Genomic DNA, 25555 nt, shown 5'->3' with positions numbered 1-25555 from the left:
TCACTGGTGCAGAGCACAGGGGGATGATCACTGCCCTGGCCCTGCTGGGCACACTGTTTCTGATACAGGCCAGGACACAACTGGCTTTCTTGTCTGTCTGGGAACACTGCTGGCTCTTGTTTAGCTGGCTGTGATGTATAACCAAAATTTCTTCAAGGACCTCCAATAAAAGCACAATTTAATTTTTGATAATGGTGCTGAAGTGATGTTAGCATTTCTTCCTTAAGACAGGTAAACAACATCCAGAAACCTGAATTTATTTTTTACAGAAATTTTAAATATATCAGACATAAACCTCATCAAAATCAGTGGAAATCATCCTACCTACTTCAACTGTAACCCCACACATCTTTTTCCGTACCTAACTGACATTAGTATAACATGAAATAAAGGTAGGAACAAGAAAGATCTAAAGACATGTTTTCAAGAATCTTTTTCATTTACTGTGGTATCCAGATTGCCAAAATGGGACAAAATGTAACTGTGATTATACTGTTCATGAACTCGGGGGGGGGGGGGGAAATAACCTGCAAGAATGGCATGAAATTTACCTGGTACAAAGAGACTGAATTTTTTCATAGAGTTCCTTTTTTCCCACTGAAAGCTAAACACACGGAAGAAGAATCCCAGATAGCTTCAGCCATGCAAAATTTCAGTACCTAGCTTGGTGTACGAAACCGATCACCCAAAGCACCTCTGTTCAGAGAGGGCAGAGTTATGTATCTACACAAGGACATTTGTCACATTGTATACCCACTGACAGAATAGTATTACACACATCTAAATGTAATTTAAGCACTTGAGGTAAATGTCTATAATTCAAACAAGCAGTGTCTTCCTTAGTGACAAAATAAAAAAAAGAGAACCATAATTGTTTGTTTGAGAAATGGCTCATCTGGCCTGTTTTAGAAGTCCGCTTCAAGGTAAGGCAAGCATAGCCTGGATTCGGCTGATTAGATGGTCACTGACTACAGAGAGTTCAGGGTGAATAGATCTGACGGAGACAGGAACATTTCATGACAGAAATTCCATCTCTCATGCTTATATACCTAAATGTAGGAAAGATTTAGCCTACTCTAATTGATTTATGTTTGTAAATCAGCTCAGCTGTAACAAGCACCAGTCAGTCCTAGATTGCTTTAAAACATGTAATCTTGAAAAGTAATATGCTTATTATTTGGTACCAGATGAGTCAGCAGCATTATTTTTTTCAGTCCAGTAGTTCTGCTGGTTTTATGCTGAAAATAAGAAGTGAAAGCAAAGATTTCAGCAAAGATTCAAATACAAGACACTCAATCTATTGTCTGGGCTTTCCACAGACTTCTACTAATTTATCCAAAATCATTCAGGGTCTACATCCTACTAATAGTTCTACCATGAAATAATGTTCTTTTTCTACTGATGAAAATGCTAGGGTGATTGAAAGTTATGAAAGAAGAGGAGAAACAGAAGATACACAGCCAAGTACTAAAAGTGCTCCTTTGGTTTAGACACAAAAAGTTATAGAATGAAAAGTTTAAGAAATCAACCACAAATCCTTTTTAGATTAATAGCGTCAATATATATCTGCTGAAAAATTCAGCCCAATATTACAAAAAATGAAGCTATACTACCCTGTATGTATCCTTAACAATCTAGAAATTTATGTTTCATTGGTTTTATTTCTCCAGAATTTCAGAGAGGGAATATAGCCTATAGACTAAGATCTTTTCCACACATTTTATTTTGCTCTACTTAAAAGTGAGCCAGATTTTCAGCTAGTGTTCACTGACAGACTAGGAAAAATGGTTTAAAGCTTTACTGATTTATACCTCTTGAAAAATGACATTATTTTTTCAAAGCAAAAATATAGATATTCCTGCTGGTACGTCCTTGCCCTCTTATAAAAATAATAGTTTATTGTTCTCACATGACAGTAAATCAAGATTTTAAAAAATACTGTCCTATATCAACTTCAGGACTACATACCTGCTAACTTATTAATTAGCAATTTAACCAGCAGAGAAGGAAAATGTAGCTGAATAGAAACATTCCTTTATTTGAGTCTCACATCTTTGCCCTTTCAAGACCTTAGCAACAATTTGCCTGGAAGTCCATATGAAGTCTATGATAACATACTTTTCAAAGCTTCCTATAGTACCTTTTTCTCAGCATAATTTATGAATTATTTGCTTAAGGAGAAAAATCACCAATTTGCAACAGGAATGGAAAAATCTAGTGCATGATCATGACTCGCTAGCAATACCTTGTCCTAGTGATCTGGGGGCTAAGTACTTTCTCATCCCCTAAATAAATGAAACAGGGACAGCATTTGAACTTTGGCTACATATCTATGGGCTCACTTTGAAAATACAGGCATCATACTTATGAAACATCGTGTTTTGTTGCTTTGGTTTGTGGTTTCTCCCCCCTGCAACCCCTGAGATTTTTTTGTTTCAAGATTCTCAGTTAGAAACAATAAAATACCAGGTTTCTCTTGGAGACTTGCCACTTTTTATAAGTTACCATAGTTTCCATTTTCTGCAAGTTTCTATTGTTTGATAATGTCGCTCATTCGATTTCAAATTGGTGCTGTTATTCTGGTATTTTAAACTTAAATATATTTTTCTGTCCTAAATCACAAAAAAAGATCACAAAATGTGTGAATCTCCATCATTTCCTTGCAGGCATGCACACACACAAGATCAAAAGAATCTGAAATTAAAGAGTTGCAGATGCTTGCTATATGTCTTGCATGAACAGTAAGCAGACACCAAAGCTGAATACATGCCTTTTACTTACTAATAACAACAGTGACCATTTCAAAATCACCTCAGACTGATAAGTGTAGCAGTTACAAACCTACTTGTAAAGTAAGAAAACAACTAGGTTTCCAGGTCTCAGACACATAACAGGGTATGTGTGCAAGCTGCCTTCATGACATCTAGCACAGAATGACAGGTATGCTGCTGGCCTACGTTCTCACTGCTGACATCATCAAAATGCCAGAGAGCTCAGATCTTACTATCTGATTACTATTCTGATTTTGACAGACAAAAGGCATCTAGGAGGATAACATTTACACATATGTAGCTGGGGCAGAAGTTGAGAAATACTGAATATTGGCTTAGACTTCTCTTCATACTGGTCAGCTTCTTCCACTGGTCACTCTTAGCTGCTTCTATCTCCTAGTGACAACAGCTTACATTTGCCCCTGTTCCCCCCAGGTAACTCTTGTCCAGGTAAATGTACTTTTCTCCCGGAGCCTGCCAAAGGCATTTTATCTTCCATTCCTGACACCTTGGCTTTTCTTCAGCCATTTCAATCTTGCACCACACATTACTCATCTTGAACAAAATTACCGTCTTCAAATGTTTATGACTGGACCTCCCCCAGATCTCTCAAGGTGCCCCTATAACATCTGTGTACATGCTCCTTGACAACTTCAGTGTAATTCAGTCTCTCCCTGCCGTATCCACTAACTCATCCTAAGAAGCAGTAGCCATCTATTCCCATCAGTTATTCAAACATTCTCTTAAATCCATACATTTTAATTTCCCTCCCTTTAGATAGCCCTCAGCTACTTCTAATATATTATTTAGGTCCTATCCACCCACTCTGCACAATTCCTTATCCTTCCCTTAGCATTTTCTTAGTATGTACAGTTCTTCACATTAGCATAGCACTAATCAGTTCCAAATATAATGGTTATATGTTAATATTTAGCTAAACTGTACATTCTCAAATGCTTTATTTTAAAAGTAGCAAAGATTAAAGTTTTAATCCACGTACTTAAGTCATATTAATTCCCAAGGCCTCAATGCTTGACTTCAGGAGATCTCCTTCACGGACTCACTATCTTGTGAATCCTTCCCCCAGAGTGTTAATATGACTCTTGCAATTGGGCCAAGACCTCTCCCAAAAGCTGTGTGAATATAGGCTAGGAAAAAAAAAAAAAAGGGGGGGGGGTGGCAGTGAAAATCAGTCAATTACAGTTAGTAGAATTGGGCTAACAGCAGATGATGAGAGTCTTCAGTCTGAAGAAGAGGAAATGTAGTCAAATCTGTTCCATAGAAAGTTGATGCTCTTCTTGTCAAGTTTGAGTAAGTTAAAGATGGAGCTAGTAAAAACAGGTTATTTATCTTTTAACTGTCCTATCTGCATCTCAGTTTTTCTAAACAACTTGCATACATCACAGTAGTGATTTCATAACTCCCATTGGAACAACACAAACTCCATTTAAGAAATTAACAAACATAATATCTGATGAATTTTTCTAAGATAAAACAGCAGTCAGAACTCTCAAACTTCCTTTTTTGGTGGCTGCAGTTCAAGTAGGCATAAAGAGGAAACATTTGAATTTAAATTGATTTGTGAACATGTGATTTGGTTTAGATTTTTCAGCTGTAAAGAGGAAGGCAGGAATAGTGTGATTCTACCCTAACTGCTAGATTACAGCTGCACAAAATAGAGCGGTTTCATTGACTAGAGACTATCCAAACTTCCTTTGGTCTGTGTAGTCTCACAGTATTCCCATTTCTATAGCAGCATAAATTAGTATTTAGTTGCAGTCAGAAATCTGGAGTTAACTCCATTACTAACTTATATTGTTACCAGTATAACAGCAGAATTTCAACTGCTTCCTTTACAACAGTATAAACCACAGTATAAACCACAGAAGTTTGCATCCGATTTTTTTACCCCAGCATAAATGTTATGTCTTTTATAAACTTAAAGGGTGTACGTGAGGCTGTTTATAACTCAACGATTTTATGTTATAAGATTTTAGCAAATGCAAACTGCAGAAGACTTAAATTTCCTTCAAAAGCATTGCACACGGTTTCACTGGTATATATTTGATAACTGAAATTTTCTCAGGCTTGTGAGTTCTTGGAGGGTTGTGAGGATGGAAAGAAGTTGGATTTTAAAAAAAAAAAAAACAAACTTTTGTTTCTTTTGGAGGGGAAGTTGTATGAACAGCTTCCTGCATAATAACACAATTTTATCAAGTCAGGTGTGAAACCCTCTCTATTAGAAAAGATTCTACCATCACTGAAAGCATGACTATTGTTCTGCTTACTGACTTTTGGCACATTGCTGTTTCCCTCACAAGACAGCCCTGCAAATAGTCTCCCATGCCAGAGACTGGCAGTTCATTTCAGAAGCAAGTTGAAACAGGAAAATCGATAGACAACTCTTTTACCTTAAATCCTGTCTTTGGTATGAAAAGGATAGCAGGCTACAAATTAAAGTTTTGCAGCCTCCTTGGCTTGATGGTTGTACTAGTAATTTTCAGATATTCTCTGTGGGTGCACATGAATGTGTGAGACAGAGAGGAGAGACTGACATGGAAAGAGACTGGAAGCTTCTTGATTAAAAATAAAAAACCCGAAAATAACCTGAAAAACAGTCTTATGCCTGAAGTAATAAGAAATGGGAAAAATATTAGAAATTCAATCTACCTTACAAAATAACAATTATTTTAAATTAATAGCCTGACATTAGCAAGGTCACTAGTCATTTCCAGTATTGGCAACACTACAATATAGAAGAGATTTTTTCCCCTATTGCTCAATGTCTGTAGGGATGAGTAGTGCAGCTGATAGCATATAACTTCCAAATAATATTTTAGCCTTTCATCCCAAAGTTACCTTACTCAGCAAGATAACTTCCCTCATGGCCTGGAATGTGCAACTTTAAGCCCCATCAGTCGAGATGAAGAAAGCAATTCTCTCACAGTAATTTTCATGGGTATGATCACTCATTAATCCTATCAGGAAACCAGTACACAAGCAAAACTCATGTTTTTCCTCCCTTAGACAATTCCTAATCTAACCAGCACCCCACCTACCAATCGGCTCAAAGTGTGAGGAAGAAAAGGGGAAAAAGAACAAATTTAAGACTAATAATTAACAAATAAAAGAAAATCTGTTTATGCTAGTATAATTTCCTTTGACTAATGGAATTTCATGCTGTTGCTACAGGCTTTCAGGAATTTTTCTCCAACTCATCATTTTTTAGCAACCCGAAAACTAGCTAAATTACTTTTTTTCAAGGAAGTGAAAGTTCAGACTTAACACTGGAGTAAAACTAATTGTGCTGTTAGTAAAATAACAAAACTTTTAATAGGTAAAATCCTAGAAATCAAGAGCTTATCTACTTTGAATAAACACTGAAAGATCACATTAGTACTGAAAACCTTGCCTACAATTTCCACCCACATTATTCTCTGCCTCCCCACCTCCTAATCCTTCTAACATGAACTACAAACCATAGTACTATATAGATATATTATGCCATTTTTCTGAGAAATTGTCGCATGACTACTGTCTGCAATTTTTATTTTTACTCATTTGAGTCCAGGAAAAACCGGAATACAAATTTGGCCTATAGGTTAAAGACAGTCTCTGAAATACTATCCTTGCATTGGTGAAACTGTACCTCAAATAACTTTCACAAATGTTGGTATTTTTTTTTTTAGCTATATTTAAGTCTTATATATGTAGCATGTCATACAACAAAAAATGTTTTTTATTTATAGTAATAAACCATAATTACTGGTTTATTACTGTAAAAAAATATATATTAGATGTTGAACAAGAACTGATGCATTGCCAGTTGAACTAAAATAGACTAGGTTTATAGGTCACTTATGCCTAAGCAATTATATATGAAGCTATCCCTTTCTTGGCTGCTAATTGCCACCGGCTAGCTGAGATGACACATCTGACTTCATGAACAATCCCTGTCATTTAAATCTAGTTTAGGAAAAAAAGGTTATCTAAAATCACCACAGAAAGCATTTTGAAACTCAACAATTTTACAGTGAAACAGCCTGGAAGTGCTTATAAAGACAGGATAGGTGGTCACTGCTAATTAGGTAAAGAAAAATAATTTAGTTCTTACCACCTCTACTGCAACATCTACATAAATGTTACTTGAATACTGTTTGGCCATCTGGAGGGATCTTGGCAGGCTCAAAAGGTGGGCCAGCGCAACCGTCATGAAGTTCAAAAGGCCAAGTGCAAGGTCCTGCACCAGGGTTGGGGCAATCCCAAGCGCAAATATAGGCTGGACACAGAATGGATGAAGAGCAGCCCTGAGGAGAAAGGTGTGTTGGTTAATCAGAAGCTCTATATGAGCCAACAATATTTGCTCGCAGCCCAGAAAGTCAACTACATCATAGTTGGCTGCATCAAAAAGAATGTGACCAGCAGATTGAGGGAGGCAATTCTCTTCCTTTACTCCATTCTAATGAGACCCTACCTGGCATACTGCATTCAGCTCCAGGACCCACAGCACCTAAGAAGGACATGGACCTGTTGGAGTGCATCCTGAAGAGGGCCAAAAAGATGATCAGAGGGCCGGAACACCTCTCCTATGAAGAGAGGCTGAGAGTTGGGCTTGTTCAGTGTGGAGAAAAGAAGGCTCCAGGAAGACCTTAGAGCAGCCTTTCAGTACCTAAAGCAGGTTTACAAGAAAGCTCAAGGGGGACTTTTTGCAGGGTCATGTAGTGATAGGGCAAGAGGTACAGCTTTAAACTGTAAGAGGGTAGATTTATATTAGATATTAGGAGAAAATTCATTACTGTGAGGGTGGTGAAGCACTGGAACAGGTTACCCAGAAAAGCTTAGGATGCCTCTTTCTGGAAGTTTCAAGGCCACGTTTAATGGGTCTTTGAGCAACAGGGTCTAGTTGAAGGTGTCCCTACCTATGGCAGGGGGTTTGAAACCAGATGATCTTTAAGGTCCCTTCTAATCAAAACTATTTTATTATAATCCCAACTAGAAGGAAGTGCAGCAGGAGGGTCAGGAGACCTCCTTGGGTGGATAAGGAGCTCCTGAGGAAAATTCAAATGAAAAAAAGGGGATTATAATAAGTGGAAGCAAGGACTGGTGGCATGGGAAGAGTACAGGGATGTTGTCCAGGAAGCTAGGGACCAGGTTAGGAAAGCTGAGGCCCAGTTAGAATTAAACTTGGTTAGGGGTATTAAGGATAACAGGAAGGGATTCTACAGGTACATAGCAAATAAAAAACTGACTAGGGAGAACATAGGCCCCCTCAGGAAGCTCTTGGGAGAACTGGCTACACAGGATTTGGAGAAGGCTGAGGTTCTGAATGACTTCTTTGCCTCGCTCTTCACTGGCAAAGGCTCTGACCACACCACCCAAGTCTTGGAAGGCAGATACAGGGACTGTGAGAATGAAGACCTTGGGCCTACTGTAGGAGAGGATCTGGTTCAAGACCATCTTAAAAATCTGATCATGCACAAGTGCATGGGTCCTGATGAGATCCATCCACGGGTCCTGAAAGAGCTGGCAAATGAAGTTGCTAAGCCACTGTCCATCATATTTGAGAAATCATGGCAGTCAGGTGAAATTCCCAAAGACTGGAAAAAGGGAAATATAACCCCCATTTTCAAGAAGGGGAAAATGGATGACCCGGGGAATTACAGGCCAGTCAGTCTCACCTCTGTGCCTGGCAAAATCTTTGAGCAGATGCTCCTGGACGGCATGCTAAGGCACATGAAAAACAACAAGGTGGTTGGTGACAGCCAGCATGGCTTCACTAAGGGGAAATCCTGCCTGACCAATTTGGTGGCCTTCTATGATGGGGCTACGGAACTGATGGACAGGGGGAGAGCAGTTGATGTCATCTACCTGGACTTGTGTAAAGCATTCGACACTGTCCCACACGACATCCTTGTCTCTAAATTGGAGAGACATCAATTTGATGGATGGACCACTCGGTGGATAAAGAACTGGCTGGATGGCTGCACACAAAGAGTTGTGGTCAATGGCTCAATGTCCAGATGGAGATCAGTAGCGAGTGGTGTCCCTCAGGGATGGGTGTTGGGACCGGTCTTGTTCAACATCTTCGTCGCTGACATGGACAGTGGGATTGAGTGCACCCTCAGTAAGTTTGCTGATGACACCAAGCTGTGGGATTCGGTTGATACACTGGAGGGAAGGAATGCCATCCAGAGGGACCTTGACCCGCTTGTGAGGTGGGCTGATGCCAACCTCATGAAGTTTAACCATGCCAAGTGCAAGCTCCTACACCTGGGTGGGAGCAATCCCAGGCACAGCTACAGGTTGGGCAGAGAAGAGATTCAGAGCAGCCCTGTGGAAAAGGACTTGGGGGTATTGGTTGATGAAAAAATGAACATGAGCAGGCAGTGTGCGCTCGCAGCCCAGGAAGCCAACCGTATCCTGGGCTGCATCAAAAGGAGCATGACCAGCACGTCAAAGGAGGTGTTCCTGCCCCTCTACTCTGGTCTTGTGAGACGTCACCTGGAGTATTGTGTGCAGGTCTGGTGTCCTTAATATAAAAAGGACATGGATCTGTTGGAACAAGTCCAGAGAAGGGCCACAAGGATGATCAGGGGACTGGAGCACCTCCCGTATGAAGACAGGCTGAGGAAGTTGGGGCTGTTCAGCCTGGAGAAGAGAAGGCTGCGTGGAGACCTCATAGCAGCCTTCCAGTATCTGAAGGGGGACTATAGGGATGCTGGGGAGGGACTCTTCATTAGGCATTGTAGTGATAGGACAAGGGGTAACGGGTTAGAACTTAATAGGGGAAGTTTAGATTGGATATAAGGAGGAAATTCTATCCTGTTAGGGTGGTGAGGCACTGGAATGGGTTGCCCAGGGAGGTTGTGAATGCTCCATCCCTGGCAGTGTTCAAGGCCAAGTTGGATGAAGCCTTGGGTGTCATGGTTTAGTGTGAGGTGTCCCTGCCCATGGCAGGGGGGTTGGAACTAGATGATCTTAAGGTCCTTTCCAATCCTAACTATTCTATGGTTCTATGATTCTATGATTCACAAATAAAGTCAGTTTCTGGTTGCAACACACGTGCATTAACACAAAAGCCATAGGAAGCTTTCCAAGCTAAGACCTTAGATGATGCCTACATGTCAGTGTTAATATGTTTTCAGATATTTCAGACAAGAAATCTGAAATAACATAATTGTTTTGAAAAACTTCAGCCATGTTACACAGTACTTGCATCTCATGACATATGCTGGTTATTAACTCTCCCAGTTGAAATAAAATGAAGTAAAAAGTCACACAAAGTAGCAAATTTGTGTGATTCAATTTTAAATACAGTATAATAACACCTAAATGCAGCTTGAGATCAAATAACAGCTTCCAAAGCATTTATTAGTATTTCCTATCACTACTAGGATGACAGGAATAATTGCCTGCATTGCAAAAATTTACTGAAGGAGTGCAACAAAGCTGACATTCCAAAGATAGGGATCCTTAACAAGGACTATCCAGCTTCATAACTGCAGCGAGAATTGTTTATCTTATGCCATATCTCTGAAGCTATCACTTTTTTAGTGCTTATTCTGTGCTGATACCCCTAATGAAAGTGATCATGAGGACTGCAAGTAGAGAATATATTAAGCAGGTTTTTGGTGCAATATAGCAGCAAAACCAAATCAACACAGACTGCATTTATTGGCTTTTTAAATATGCAAAAATCTCCTGAATTAACCATCAAGCACTTCCCTGATTCAGTCACTACATAGTGCAGAATGGAGTGCTACTCAAAGCACTGCCAGCTAGCCCCTTATGGAGCTCAATCTGGAAACTGCATGCCTGAATCACAGCAAGTCTGCACCTGATGTAATTAGCCCTGCAGCTCATATGTGCAGCTGCCAAATTAACATGACTTTACAGACTATACAGAAATCTGTGACTGAGGAAGCATGTCTTTCCAGTGTGGTGATGCTCTACAGAAACATCTACTTGATGACTCAGCATCAGCTTGAGGACTCGTAGCATGAGATAATCGTGCTGTGTAGATATACTAGGATACATGTCCTAGCAAAAAAAAATATTTCCAGAAGTAAAAATTAAAATTAGCAATTCCATTTGCTTAAAAATCAACAATAGCAAAAATCTTAAAGAGAAAATAAAATATAAAATGTAAAAGAAAAAAAAAAACATGCTACTTTTTTCTAGGCTGTTCACATTTTAGGTGGTTTCACAATGGTATAATTCTACTGACATACCACTCTATAAAGGGAAAAACACGCTTTTGTGCAGATAGATGATGCTGAACAAAATTCTCATAGATGAATAATGCTGAACTTTGGGGAATTTAATTCCATTTTTACCTCTGTGGCAACTCCTCTGGGGCTTTAAAATATTGGCTGTTTTCCATTTCTACCTAAGCCCCTTCAAAATCCTATTTTTCTAAAGAAAATACACAGAGAAATAAAGATCACAAGAGAAAAGGAATGCCACTCTGGGACATTTCCCAAAAGGAAAGTGCGCCATCTGTGTAAATGAAAACATGGTTGAAGGAGATCTGTAGATGTAAACAGGAGAAATAAAAAGCATGCTCAAAGATATCATGCTGGACAAAATCATAAGTTATTTTTAATTTGCTCCAGGATAGTGGGGAAAATATGACAGGAAGACAGCAATTTTTTGTTCCTATGGTAAATAATGAATATGTACTAGAGCTAAATTCTCATGAGATTATATTCTTGAAGAAAGAGTAAAGTAAGTCAAGAACATTTTTAGATTAAACATTATTCCTCTAACATTTCAAGGAGGCTAACTTCTCTATGTAGATAAGCATTAACTGTAGGTACTGCTGGCACCAATCAGTAAACAATAGTACATTGATTTTTGTTGAACATGTGCAAGAGAAGATATATTGCACAATAAGCTAGCTTTACTGAAATGAGCGATTCCAAATCCCAAATGATAAACAAACCCTCCATTTCAAAAAAGCTGTACCTTCCAAGATGAAGCAAAGAGCTGTGAATCACAACAAAGTATTTTTTTTTTTTTTTTTTTTTATTACCTAGGTTTATAACTCCCTTGTGGTAAAAGAATGCAACAGATAATACTTCCTTTCACAGACAAGGGAGGAAAAAAGCTGGCCAACTTCAGAATAGGACTTTGGGGAAACTTCAGCTAAGTATCTAATAGTGAGATTGTGAAAAGCCTTCTACAAGCATGAGAACTCCCCTGGCACTTGATGTCTAAGCTACTGTTTCTTTCTAAGCATACCAAAATGGGTCTTAGCAGCGGGAGTCTCAGAACTGAGATCACTTACAAGCTGTATTAAGATCTCCCTGGGTACATCTGAAGGGCTTGGTTCTATGGTACACCTATCTTGTTCCTGCACCACTGTTCTCCACAGAAAAAGGGCTGGATGAAAGACCCTCAGTAGAGTAAGTAGTCTCTCTGGAAGACAGAATGCACAAGATATGATACCAAATATGCTTGGTTGTGTTTTTTTTTCCCCCTGACATGATGACATGGTTAGCTGATAAGGTAGAGTATCTGGAGAAGAGTAAATAGCAGGTTTGCAAAGCCACAGATTAATATGACACACAGAAGGCTGCATAATTTATCTTTTTTTTTTTTTTGGGGGGGGGGGGGGGGAGGGGGTGGTGGTGTAGAAAGCCAGATAGTTGTTTGAGAAAGGGAAAGCCCCAGACTGAGGACAGAGGAAGCAGCACTGGTGCAGCACCCCCCATAGGCTTGCTAGTCAGAAAGGTTGGTTGGGAATGGTATTTACAAATAAGACACAGCAGATAGCTACCTTTATCACTAGAAGTCAGATAAGGTTGATTAGTACTGCACTCAGGCAGGGTTAATTAGCTGTTCTAAGCATCCTGGCTCTACTATTTCTGTATGGAACTTCACCCATAGTGATTTGTTTATATGGGGAGCATGTGACCAGTCAGGGGAATAAACCAAGTCTTGCAAATCTTAGGTTAGCATGATAAACACTGGCACATTATCTAGAAGTGAAACTCTTCTCACACTATGCTGCACATACCTTTTTCCATTTTAATTTTTGACAGTATCAAATGGGACAAATACTAACACTACACTGTTTCTGTCAGTTAAGAGCAGATCTGTAAGACACAAACATGGAAAAAAAAAACAACACAGAAATCCAGTTCAGAGCTCAACACATCTCATTATAGCAACTCCATGTAAGCACAAGATTATAAAGATTCATGCTACCAGCATCATCAGGTACCTACAGCAATATTCATCACCCACCATTTGACTTCTGATTTCAAAAGATAGCTGCCTTATTCCTAGTCACTGTGCAATTCTATTATAACCTCTTCCCTGCCTTACTCTTCACCTTTATCAGCAGGCCATTTTCATTTGAGCTGTTTAATGAAACTTTTTCCTCATCAGTACCTTAACACTCCAGGATGTCAAGCACATTACTTGATAAGGTTCCCTAAGAGATACTGTGACCATGCTAATGTTACATACTGTGCCTCTACCGGAACCTAGTGCTAGAACCTTAACTTTTGAAGTTTTACTTGGTCAAGACCCAAGCTCAAGAATTTTTTTCCCTCAGCTAACATTGCAGAAGGCTCCACTCTTTTACTGCCAGAAGTACACTACCACAGCAAGATGGAAAACTGTTCAGCTGTGTAATTTATACAAATATGTCAGCCGTAGGAGATACTGTCAGCACATTACATTAAAGACTGTTTTCAGTGTTAATCATTGCCAAGTAGCAGCCAATAATTTCTTTCAAACTTCATATAGTCTCCAGACACCTGTGACCCTGATCCCACTAACAACCACTGCAAACCCTTCTTTCCTTCCAGTGCAGTAGGCAACTGGAAATCAGAACTGTTGCAATAGAATCAAGTCTGGTAACACTGACCAAAAGATCTTTTCACCCATCACTCTAGCAAATGCACCACAACAGACATTTCTCCTTCAGTGAGACATTTCTTAAGACTAATTACTGCCTGGCACTTTGTCATCCCATAAACCTGGGCCAAGTCCAGCACACAGGGAGACAGCTGAGGAGCTCTGCTTCACCACATTATGTTCAGACACAGAACTTGTTCTGTGCACTTCAATTTCAAGACTTACATGCACCCTGTAGGTTTAGCACCTAATATTTCCTGGTTAGTGAAAGAAGCATGCCCAAGAACCAACAGGTATACTGAGTCTCCAACACCTTCCTCATGTCTCCTTTAAAGTACAGAGAACAGTGGCAGCAAATTTGTCCCATTTGTGTTTCCCAGCCTAAGACACATGTGCATATACAGTATTACAACACAACTCAGATTTTCCTTTATACTTTAAGAATCTCTTTACTTTTGTGTATGCCACCAATTCCTTGGGAATGGACATTTGGGGGTGGGGTGGGTTGGGGTGCTCCTGTCCCTTCAGGATATATATCTGGCAACATATATATCTCTGGGAGCTTTGAATAAGAGCTAGGTCCTGCTGGTACAATGTCATGGTTACTGAAAATGTGCCTGCTAAATGTGGTGTGGTCTCCAGTCCTTTACTTATCTGGGAACTATACTCTTGCCTCAATTTCCTTTCATGTGCCTATCCTCCTAATATGACAGCCACAGCATCCTACAAAGGATTTTCAAATACTTGAAGGTAAAAATCACTAAGAAGTCTTCCTTTTTAATGCTTCCTCCCATGCCCTTGTAATCTAATCAAGCCATTTCACTGAAAATCTCTTTAAAGACTCTTACCTTTTTACCTAAATGCCACAGAACAAATTAATGTATTGTTTATGCCCTTAGGAGCTATATTTTTATATTTTTTTATTGTCTTCAGATGAAGGGAGACTGGAGAAAGGGTAGCATGAGAGGATTGATTTTTCTTTTTCTTTTTTCACCCTTTTCTCTATTTGTCCATCCTGTGAGTCTTCAATTACAGTATGAACCTCAGAAGATGCAAACAATGAAGAAAGCTTTTTTAAGGGTTAAGAACTAGTATTTTATATATAGCCTCAAACTGTTCAGATGAACAGTAGTTTTCTCCATGCCTCATGAGGTAAAGTTAAAGTGGTCTGCTAGTAAGGAAGCCATGGTCTGCTTTAACATCTAACAAAGGCTGTAAGACATCAATCATGAACCATCTAAACATTTTGCTTTGAAGCCTTTTCAGTGTAGAAAACTCATAAGACTTCAAAGTGGCAGTTTCTTTCTTAAAAGAAAATAAGGCACACCTGAGTCAATATCCTAAACTTTGATTTGTTAGAATTTCTAACAAAAAAAAAAAATTAAAAATTGCAGAAATGGTAGGAGAGAATATAGTTTCAGAGTACATCGAAACCATGAAACACCATAATTCTGAGTTAACACGGTTATTTTAGCCAGAAGTTCTCTGGCAGACCTTTACAAATGTGCCCATGAATGTGAAATAAACCTCTGAGATACAAATTAAAAATGATGCTATCTCAGGTACAAGGTGTACAGTGATGTAAGCTTATTTACAAACCTGTTTACTACATAAGCTGTGGAGATAATGAATCCTCCAACTCTCTTAGCACACGTGCATGCCTGCACACACTTGCATGCCGCTATCGTTCTTATCCCTTTGGAGCCTGTTAGCAAATTTCAATCAAGTCAGAAAAGCAAAATCCAAAGATTGAGGTCCCTCAACTCTGACAAAAGAAGTCAAGAAAATCGCTAACATTTCCACCACTGAAGGAAAAGCTGAAGTCCATTCTTCTGGGACACCACGGAAAGATGTTATATGAATGTCTCAAGAGCAGTGACATATCTGTCAGTGCTTGCCCCTTAAGGGATATCAGAAAATACAGCCATACGAGGCTCAAAGATAAGTAGTAACCAGCCCTTCATTAGTTTTGGTACTCATATTACTTCCTTTTTTGTAATAACAGCAAGTGTGTGTATCTATAAATACCACTGGAGTATAAGCACTCTATGTACTAAGGGCTACACAAATATATACAGAAGTATTTTTCCTGACCTACAGAGGTTTCCATTTCCTCAGTGAGACCCCAGAAAAAATGAAGAATCAAAATCAACCCACACACCTGCAGGAGATACTGAGATGCACCTTTCATAAAGACACTACACTAGACATTTGGGTAAGAATAGTGCTCAGATCCCCACAGCAAGTCCAGAGGAGCATAGAGAGCAGGAGACTCCTTTAATTTCCTCCTGGTTGCACACAGTAACTGCTGTTCAGTGTGATTAGCTGAAGTCTAATAAGCTTAGTTGCTGATGCAGTGTGTGCACCTTATCAATAAGTATTTTTGATAACTCTAAGTCACCAGAACCCCCAGGAGAGAGGATATCAATAACAGCCATATCACAATAATTTCTTTTCTTTTCATTCTGTAAGTAAAAGCCAAGACAGGCAAAGCAATCACAATTAATCCATACACTGTAGCTATGCAATTATTTTGGAGGTTTTTCTAATTGAAGTTTTTCAGACTTTATTAACTGAACTGCAGACTATAAAATGGTAATAAAAATAACACAACCATATACTGTAGACTGTACTGGAAATCACAGATCACAGCAATACTTAGGATTTTACGTAGACAAAGTTTTTGTTTCTCTCTTACTAGACAAATCACATATGGAAAGATGGGTTTACTTTTTCTATTTGTTTTGTTACAGAGTTTATACATTTCCTTACTCCATTACCCATTGGTTAAAATGTAACAAACATTCAGAATTTTTATTTCTATAAAGATTTTCTATTAAAATTATGTGGATGCAGAGGGGAAATAAACCTATCTCAGATCTTCAGTTGACATAAACAGATACATCTCTATATCTAAATCACCTAATGTAAATCGAGGCAATTTATAATAGGTGATAATACACAATGCTTTTATTTAAAGTGAATAGCTATTAAAGCTATGCCCATGCAGCATTCAGAGTAGTTTTATATTAGAAAAACTTGCATTAGCAATAAATCATTCTGCTTAGAGATGATTATTTAAATTATTAATATATATACAGCCATGACTAAATTTCGAAGTCATTTTTTCTAAGACAAATTAAATGTGCTGAGAGAAATCTTGGCCTTGCTAGAGTAGGTGAAAGTTTCTTCTATCGAATATAATAGTCCAGAACTTGACCTTCAGATGAGGATGATGATATCTCAGTACATCTGAGACAATCTCAGTACAATAACAATATATATTAAAAAAAAAAAAAAGGCAAATGGATACTAAGGTCTTATGATGTAATCAGTACTTATCTTTCTGAAAGAAATTTGTACGTATATGTTACGTTAAGAATTAACTGATTACTGATCTACAACTTTTACTACCCTTTGGAGCAAGCTAATTAGTTTTAGAGGTAGTAACCTGTACTAGAAGGTTGAATTGTTGCCTATGTGTTTTGAAGCTATTGATACTTTACTCATATTCATGATGGAAAACTAGGACAGAAAAATGCTGTTTGTGACCAAACCAATGCATCATAATTATTTTCTGATTAACAAGGTGCCTGATTACAGTTTATACTGTATCTTATTAATTTATGAAAGATCTTTTAAAAGAGATTTTTTTTACCTTCCAGTGTGTATGCACAATTAGGTGATGCTTACCCTATTTTGCAAGTTTGTTCTGCCAGTGAAGTCCTAATTACCTTTGGAATCTTCTTTTGTTACTTAACAGTGAGCGTTTGTTTGTGGTTTTTTTTTTTGCAGATTGGTTGAGGGGTTTACTGGTGTTTTCTTTTGTTGGTTAGGGGTTTGTTGTTTTGTTTTGGGGTGTGTTTTTTTTCCCTCCAGGAAACAGACTTTTTTTTTTTTCCTTCAATGTGCAGCCAATGGGGCAGAAGTATACTAGTGAATTGGATGATTAACAACAAAAAAAATAATACATTATTTCACCACAAAAAGTACTATTTTCTTAATCCATTTTTTCAGAATCTAAGAATTACCTTGATTTGAAGATAAGGCAAAAGTTCTTGACCCATTCATTTCCAGTCTTTTAATTCAAATATCAACTATTATTTAGAACATGATTTGATAGCTAAGGAAAGAGCATCCAGGCAGTAATACCAAAGAAACAGCAAGAAAGCAGTTGAAAACATCTGAAAAAATAAAAATCAAACCTTCATCTATATTCTCCAAGTGTCTTTTTATGTACTTTTATATTTCCATTTGATATGGATAAATAATTGTTCATGCACTCACAGACACTTCAGTGAGACTGTGATTTTAACCTTAGTCTCCAGTCCAGAAAAGCATTCAAGTGTTTTGAGTCTCACCAAAATTAATGATGGATTACTCACATACTTAAAAAGCATGTGTTTAAGGTTCTTCCTGGATCAACTACATAGTTTATACCAACATAAAGTTTGTAAATAGGCATCAAGGGGTCAGGTAAAAATGTCAACTGTTAGTTAGAGCTCTTTTGCTCTGTTGTTGATAAGATCCTACTCTTAGACACATATAAAACCTTGGTATCTGAGACAAAGTTTCTGAAGCAAAATTTTCCATACCCATATGTCTGCCTTGATTCCCTCTCCTATCACTCAGGATGAAATCCAGGAAAATGCTGTTTTCTTCCCCTATATCAATGCCTCAATTTCCATGCAAAGGAAAAGAGACATACAAAAGGGAGAAGAACAGAAGAGACATCACTTTCAAAGAGTCCCCAGACTCCAGTTTCCATGGGGCACACCACGGCATAAAGCAGAAGATGGCCCAGGTGAAAACATATTTATCTTTGTTCTGTCCAGCTCTTGGAATGACTTAGTTTTGTTCATGCAGGCACTTCACACTCACAAGAGAGATTTAGTTTTAACATGGGCACTCATCCTCCCTCAAAATGGCACATAATCGTACAAGAGTGTCTCAGCTACTGACCACTGAAACTTTTTATTTCCACATGAACAGTGCAATATTTTGTCTCTGTAATGGGACCATAACTCAGTCAGAGCTGTAAAGTAAGCCTATCTACATCTTCATAGTTATCTCCTTACGGATAACCAAAAAATCCAGATTTTACTCAATTTCCAGACAGACTGGAAAAGAGTTAAAATTGTCATAATAGACAAGAAATACTATACAAGGAAGCTATATGTGGTGCAGATAGGTATTTGGTGTGGGAACTGGGGACACTGATCCCACCAGTTAGCAACAAATAACAGGTGGGAATGTAGAAATATTTTATTGCTGAAAAGCATTTCCCAAAGAACAAAGAATACAACCTAAGACTCGAAATTCAGAACATTCCTACTTCAAATTGCCTTGCAAAACACATGCTTTATCTGACTAGATGAACAGCTCACCTTTACTGAGGGTAACAACTTACTATTACAGCTATCTGCTATATTTACTCCGTTAGCAGTGGAGTGGCAGATATCCAACTATGCAATGCATTCAAAGACTGACATTGGGTACAATGTGAATCATCTGCAGAATATCAGTTGTTTGAAAATAATATTCCAACTGTATTGTTTGTTTTCCTCGAACACATTGGAAATTAAAGAACAAGACAGATGTAAAATCATACACTGAAGATAAGCTGCTGTGCCTAACCAAATATCCAGAAAAGGAGGGGAAGTTCAGACGAAACGTAGCCTATGTATAGCATTAGCTCTGGGTCCTTAACATTTTACAAGTTTATTCATAAGGAGACAAACATGTTAATGAACTCAGTGTGTGTGAAAAATACAGTTTGAAAAATATAAATGGGTAAGACAGTATAGTCATATGCCACAATTTTCTTCAAAGGTAAATCTCTTTTTTAGAGGCAAATACAAATTCAGTATTTTGTCAGGAAAGCATTAGCATAACATATTTTTATTTTTCCTGTTTGGAATCAGAAAAACAAGTGAAAAAAAGAAAGTATTATGGTCTGTAAGGATAGTCCTCACAAAACAATGCAGTTTTAAATTAAGTTCACATTTGTGGTTACTGATAAAATCTCCAAGTTAATTAAAAGGAAACTTAAAATCAGAATTCAAACCAGTAATAACTGTGACACACATGGCATATTTTAATGTATGTAGCTTCAAAACAGTCTGGATAAATTATTCAGATTTGAATTCTAAGAGTATTCAGAGGTCTTACCTGAGCCAGAAACTTTTTGTGCCAAGCACTTGAGATAAACTCATTTGTTTAAACATATATATGTGTTAAAAAAAACCACTTTTTAAAAGAGCTGCAGCATTTTATATTTGTTATTTATTTCTCTTTAAAAAAAAAAAATCAATCTAACATTTGGTAAGAAAGTGTCAGTGCTTATACACAAAATGTAGAGCAAGTCCCCCTAATAAAACCCTCTCCAAAACACCAGAAATGTCCCAAGAGGTTTACTGGGTTTGTGTGGCAAGGTTTTGGTATTGAGGGTCTACAGGAGTAGCTTCCGTGAGAAGCTGCCAGAAGCTTCCCCTGTGTCTGACAGATCCTATTCCTGCCAGCTCAAGACAAACCCACCACTGGACAAGCCCATGAGCGACAGTGGTAGTGCCATAGTTAAGACGGGGAAAAAGTTACTGCATAGGAACAATTGCTGCCAGAGTGACAATATGTGAATCTGTCTCCAGTGGGAGGGACCCCACTCTGGAGCAGGGGAAGAGTGTGAGGACTCCTCCCCTGAGGAGGAAGCAGCAGCAGAGACAACTGACCACAACCACCATTCCCTGTACTCCTGTGCCACTGGTGAGGAGGAGGTAGAGAACTTGAGATTAAAGTTAAGCCTGGGAAGAAGGGAAGGGTGGGTGAAAGGTGTTTTTAAGATTTTATTTCTCATTATCGTATTCTGATTGATAATAAACTAATTTCCCCAAGTTGTACTGACTGTGACTATAATTGCTGAGTGATCTCTCCCTCTCCTTATTTTGACCCACAAGCCTTTCATTATATGTTCTTTCTGTTGTTGAGCTGAGCAGGGGAATGATAGAGCAGCTTTGGTGGGCAACTGGCATCCAGCCAGGGTCAAACCACCACAAGAGGTCATGGGTATTCTATAGGACAAAGTGTATAACAGCTTTCATTTAAGAGAAGAATCATGAAATAGGGTATGCAACTTTAAAACTTACACACACTTTAAGCATTATTCAATTTTTAATAGCTGGACAGTTTTAAGACACATTTGGCTTCACATTTTACAGTATAAGTGAAAACCTATAAATTTCCTCTTATGCCTGTATAAAATGACACTTACTGTTTCTATATGGGTTTATGTACAACACAACTTACAATTTGTGAGAATGGGAACTGGAAAACACAACAGATTTTCCTCAAAATTGTAAGGTTTTACAGTTAACAGCAAATAAGAGGAGTTGGGCGAGCTCAACATAAAATTACAGCCTTATATAAACTTGTCACTACTCTTGAAAAAGTAGTAAGCTGTAAAAACAACAACAAAAAAAGACAACAAGAAATATAAATATCCTCTACAGCACATTATCTTGTTACTGAAAGGAAAAGCCAGGACTCTTTCCCACATCCATCAGCACTTCTCCATCAGGTGTGCTTATATCAACTCATTTTCAGAGAGTTGCAACTTCTCTATCCTGTGCAGCACCATAGCAATGGACATGTCGAGGCTGTCTTTTGGGGGCTCCAGGTCTTTCTCTGTGCAGTCTTTGGAGGTCACCAATGACTTGGCATTGGCATTCAAACTCCAGGTGCTGCAGAGCCACAGGGAATATGGCCAGTGCAGTAAGGAAAAATATTATGTCCTAAGAAGGAGCCATAAATACAAACTATACAGGTTTGACAGGGCTAGCACTAGAAGTGTTGATAGTCAGTGATTTTGTAGTAAAACTAAAAATATAACTGAAGGAAGAGTGACAAATTTAAGATGACATGAGAAGGGAAAATGATGATATGCAATGAGGTTGCTCTCTACCCACTTTCATCACTGAAAAAGATCAAGAAGGGAAGAGGAAAATAAAGCACTTCATAAGAGTTATATTTTTACAAGTATAAATCTTCTGCTATAAGAAAAATTGGTAGTGTTGTGCCCCTTCCCATTCGGGGCTCAATTTAAATTCATTCAAACTACCAGCCTCACTGAAATGCAGCAAAGATCTATAGAGTTATTACTGTCCTACACCATGACATTGCAAAATATGCCAGCACCTCCTAGGGAGGCCTACCTATATCATTGTGAAGTTGTATTTAATTTACTGCCCCTTATCAGCCACAAATCTCATTTGTCACCATAGTTCCTGAGGTCCTTGCCTTCCACGGAGATTGCACCGCTTTCCCACAGTCTGCATTTTCAAGAGATGAATCTCATTTTGTTGTTTTCCTGCCCATCTTTCTAATCTCTCAATCCCTTTTATTGTGTTTAGTCTTCCTCAGTGATATTTTCAATGATTCTTGATTTAGTATCATGCAGACATTCCATTTAAAACCTGCTGTCTTTTCTCAATTGTTCAAGAAGATATTAAATAATACTTATATTAATATGAGATTTGGTAGATGCTAGACATCTTTTCCAAAAGCCTTCCTGTTGCCTCTGCCTTTTGTATACAGTATGCAAATATGAGAACATTTTTAAAAGTTATGCCAAGGTTATTTGGAATAGAAATACCATATAAATAGTGAAGTCAGGGGAAGGGGAAGGGGGGGGGGGGGTCAGGAAAAAGGAAAAAAAAAGTTTTGTGAAATAGTAAAAAAAACCCCAAATAGGTATTTCCTCTTTAATTAAAAAATTGCTGCTTTTATCCAAAAAGCTAAGTAAGCAGCAAACCTGCACCATAATCTTATTAAGGAAAGTTTATGTTCTACAAATCTATATTGACCTTTTGCTTTAGGGCCTTTTTATCCCAGAGATGGCTACCTATTTTTGCTTTCGTATTTGCTCCATTAAATCATTAAGGAAGGAAACAAAAATACTAATCATACACTTCAGTATATTTTTAAATTTGAATATTCCAGCATTTGCATTTTTTAATTTCTATTTCACTCTTTAAAGTCTACCTTAGCATTCTGGTTCTCTGTTACTTGTTGCAGACTGGCTCTAAGAGCAAGGCCATGGATCCTTAGAGGCCTTGTGCGAGCAAAGCAAGGGGTAGGCCTCACAGGTAACTGGAAACCAGATGTGGGAGGAGAATGCGAAGGAAGCTGTGTAGGACTAACCAATGCTGTTGTGACTAGGAGGCGTGGCCAAATACCACACCTATGTAAGTGAACTGCGCCACAAATAAAGTAGAAGTTTGCTTATCACCCATATTGGGTTGGCATGTCTTACTTCTCCTCGCCGCTTACAAATGGCGCCCGAACAGGGACCTGGACTACAGGGCCCCGGCTACTAGGGACCCAGAATACAGGGCCCCGATTAGCGGGGACCTGAATTACAGGGTCCCGGTTAACGGGGACCCGGAATACAGGGCCCCGGCTAACGGGGACCCAGAATACAGGGCCCTGATTAGCGGGGACCCAGAATACAGGTCCCTGATTAGCGGGGACCCGGAATACAGGTCCCCGGTTAGCAGGGACCTGGAATACAGGGCCCCAGTTAATAGGGACCCGGAACACAGGGCCCTGGTTAATAGGGACCCGGAATACAGGGCCCTGGTTAGCGGGGACCTGGAATACAGGGCCCCGGTTAATGGGGACCCAGAATACAGGGCCCTGGTTAGCGGGGACCCAGAATACAAGGCCCCGATTAGCGGGGACCTGGAATATAGGGCCCCGGTTAACGGGAACCCGGAATACCGGGCCCTGAGTATCAGGGACCTGGAACAGCGAGTGAGTGGCGCCGGGGGCAGCGGCCAGGGAGCACGGGCAATGCTGCTGTGGTGGCGTGACGGACCCGGGTGCTTGGACTGACCGAAAGGAGTCCGCCGCTGGGGCGAACCAGACACTGCTGCATCGGGAGGCCGATCCGGAGACCGAGGTTACAGGATGATCCAGAAGAAGACGATCCGGAAAAGGCTGGCCATGAAAATGGACCGAGAGGTAGCCCTGGACTTATTACAGTGCTTTTTAGAAAAGTGGGGAATTAAACCCGAAACTCTAAAGCAGCTAGCCGTGTCTAGTGGCTGTAGGGGAGGCTAAGGGATTTTTTGTAGATCCTAATACAGTTTTTGAGGAGAGTGAGTGGCGAAAGTTTGGTGATGAGTTATTCGACTCGATGCTTGATGATGACAAAATGGCAAGGAAATTTGGTAAGCCTTGGAGAGAAGTAATAAATTGCATAAAAAAATACAAGGCAGAAAAGAAAATCGCTGCTGTAGCAACAGAGAAACTAGGAAAAGATGTCCCCGGTCGGTTAAGGCCGAGGGAAGATTATAACTCATTTCCCCCAACCTGCGGGGCGCTCCCTGTGCTCAGAGCGCAGGGTTTCCTCCCCCCCTTTCCCTTTCTCCCCCTCCTTCCTCATCAGAAGGTGCAGTGGAGGAAGCGCAACTCCCTGCTCCTCCACCGCCCCAGTCGAGTTCCGAAAAGCAGAGGGATTCCGACAGTAGGGACTTTGAAAAGGACAGAGAGAGTGTGTTAGAAGGCATACGCATGATAAATGTCGAGGAATCCGAAAGAAAGAGGGTGGTGCCTTGGCGCTGGATCGATTGGGGTGCCATTTTGAAACACGCAGTAGAAAATAGAGATTACGCCCTAGCGAGAGATCTAGAAGACCTGCAAGCCTTCCCAGTCCGGTACGAACCAGATGGACTGGGAGGAACACAGGGAACCCATTATGCCCTAGATTGGAATTTTTTAACTCAATTACGAAGTACGGTAAACGAATCAGGATTGCACGGTGAGCCCACTAAACAGATGTTAGGTTATATATGGAGCGGTACAGTTTTATGCCCTGAAGATATTAAGGGAATAATTAGGATGATCATGACACAAGCGCAGCAGCTATTGTGGCAGGTGCATTGGCAACAGCTCTGTGATAGATCAGCAAACCTGCCCAGAGGTCAAAATGACCCGTTGTTTGGTGTTACAACAGAACAATTGATGGGAACTGGGTGATTTGCTAGTGGAGACATTCAAGTGCAAATGGGGCCAGATGTCTGTCCAGAATCCATGTGTATTGCCTGGGAAGCCATGCAGAGAGTGCGCACGGCGTCCCCCACCCCCTCATACATGTCCATTAAACAGGGAAAAGATGAAACATTTGCTGATTTTGTGGATAGACTAACCACAGCCATCAACTTAGCGGATACTCCAGATTATATGAGGGGTCCGCTGCTGCACCAGTGTGTCATGGAAAATAGCAACACCTATACAAAAGGTATTTTAGTCACCCTACCCGCAGATGCCATCATAGAACTTATGCTAGAACGCATGAGCAGGGTGCCAGGAGGAGCTCAGGCACTACTTGTAGAAACTGTTAAAGAGATGGGAAAAGAGATAGCTCAGGCACAGAGGGAGGCAGCGCAGGCACAGGTACAGGCTTTTGCAGCGCTGGGTCCTCTCCAGTCCAACAATGTAGTGCCGGCCCAACCAAGACGTGAATGCAAGCCGCAGCTTCGTTGCTTCAGATGTGGCGGAAGACATTTGAAATGAAAATGCAGAAGGACTGTTTGGTGTTCTAATTGTCACCGAAACAGCCACAGCACAGAAGCCTGCAGCTGCTCGGGAAACGGACAGAGGAAAACGGACAGACGAGCGCTAATGGCCGCCGCCCGCAGATGACAGTTGCGGCCCCTGCTCTGGCCGCCGCCCAGTGGCCAGCACCAGCTGCGACACCATCAGCTGCCGCCCAGTAGCCAGCACCAGCTGCGACACCATCAGCTGCCGCCCAGTGGCCAGCACCAAGTGCGACACCAGCAGCCGGGAGCTGCGGCCCGCAGCCGGCCTACAGCCCGCCACTAGAGGGAGCCTCGGCTTGGACCTGGCAACCGCAGTAG

This window comes from Pezoporus flaviventris, unplaced genomic scaffold (assembly GCF_033815535.1).
Source record: "Pezoporus flaviventris isolate CSIRO_AGI_PZ_B2104156 unplaced genomic scaffold, CSIRO_AGI_Pfla_v1 ptg000007l, whole genome shotgun sequence".
Lineage (NCBI taxonomy): Eukaryota > Metazoa > Chordata > Aves > Psittaciformes > Psittacidae > Pezoporus > Pezoporus flaviventris.
The sequence above is the reverse complement of the archived record's forward strand: the minus strand, read 5'-3'. Positions refer to the sequence as shown.